The 469-nt window shown below is 37.7% G+C and overlaps 1 protein-coding gene across 1 annotated transcript in view; it reads left to right on the plus strand.

Moving 5' to 3' along the window:
• LOC119594179 (restin homolog) overlaps nucleotides 1-469 on the plus strand; it is a gene marked incomplete at its 3' end in the record, with an annotated part of 178,844 nt that overhangs the window by 175,005 nt on the left and 3,370 nt on the right.

Raw genomic sequence — 469 nt, forward strand, 5'->3', positions numbered from 1 at the left:
GAGATATAAAGTAAGAAGGAAGGGAGGAAGGAGGATGAGGGGTAGGGTGAAGGAGAGGAAGAAAAAAAGATGATGGGAAAAAAGGAAAAGGAAAAGGAGAAAGAGTAAAAGCAAATGGGACGAAGAATGATAAGCAGAAGGAAGACGGAATACAAGGAAAACAGTAAATAGGAATAAAAGATAAAAATAAGATAAAAAAAACAAGCCGAATGTTATTGGCTAGATTAATGTCTTTTCACGTCCTCTTGACAGACGTTAAGCTGCGTGTTATCCTTGAGAAATAAGTTTTGTGGACGTTGAAGTAGGCCTATGCTGGATACCACGAGGATTATGTCACTCAGGCTAAGGCAAAAATTCAAAATATATTAAAAGAAAAATTGACGACACGCGGCTTCACTTGACAGCTGTGGCTGTGCAATGTTTTTTTTCCATTAGTTAATGCTTATTTTTAGGCACCGTTACATCATCG

Source organism: Penaeus monodon, chromosome 33 (assembly GCF_015228065.2).
Source record: "Penaeus monodon isolate SGIC_2016 chromosome 33, NSTDA_Pmon_1, whole genome shotgun sequence".
In the NCBI taxonomy this organism is placed as follows: domain Eukaryota; kingdom Metazoa; phylum Arthropoda; class Malacostraca; order Decapoda; family Penaeidae; genus Penaeus; species Penaeus monodon.